The sequence below is a fragment of the Berghia stephanieae genome, chromosome 6 (genome assembly GCF_034508935.2).
Source record: "Berghia stephanieae isolate SIO BIC M18660-M18661 chromosome 6, UCSD_Bste_1.3, whole genome shotgun sequence".
Lineage (NCBI taxonomy): Eukaryota > Metazoa > Mollusca > Gastropoda > Nudibranchia > Aeolidiidae > Berghia > Berghia stephanieae.
In genome coordinates this window covers 31,215,286-31,215,788 of record NC_088365.1, presented here as the reverse complement: position 1 = coordinate 31,215,788, position 503 = coordinate 31,215,286, and positions in this window count along the sequence as shown.

The following is a 503-nucleotide window of genomic DNA, read 5'->3' as shown; positions in this document are numbered from 1 at the left end:
ATCTAGTTGAAATTTTTTTTCAATAAATTTGAACAAACCGTGTGTCTCACCACTGGTCACTAGATCATAAAACCGTTAGAGACTGCATTGATTGTCGTCAATAAAACCATACAGATTAAGGCCAAACACCATGGTTTAAACTTTAAGTTCAATTACAGCCCCGTAATTACCCCAAGATAATACCACCCAATGGCTCATATATAATGTTATTATTTTTTTTTCAAATACTGAACTATTTTTGGTTGCTTTCACAAACAAATCTTCTGAGCTGTGATATTGATTTTACTGTGATTATGTTCTTAAGCGCCTTACCACGCTGTCATTAAAAAAAATAGAATTAATTTTTAAAAAAAACAACAACAACAACAAAAACTATACCTTTTATTCTATAATTTAAAAAGCATCTTATCAGTTTTGATGTTTCTGTAAATCAAATCATTCAATTTCCAATTAAGCTATAAATGTTTTGGTATCTTCTATATTGTTTCTTTGCATTTGATATA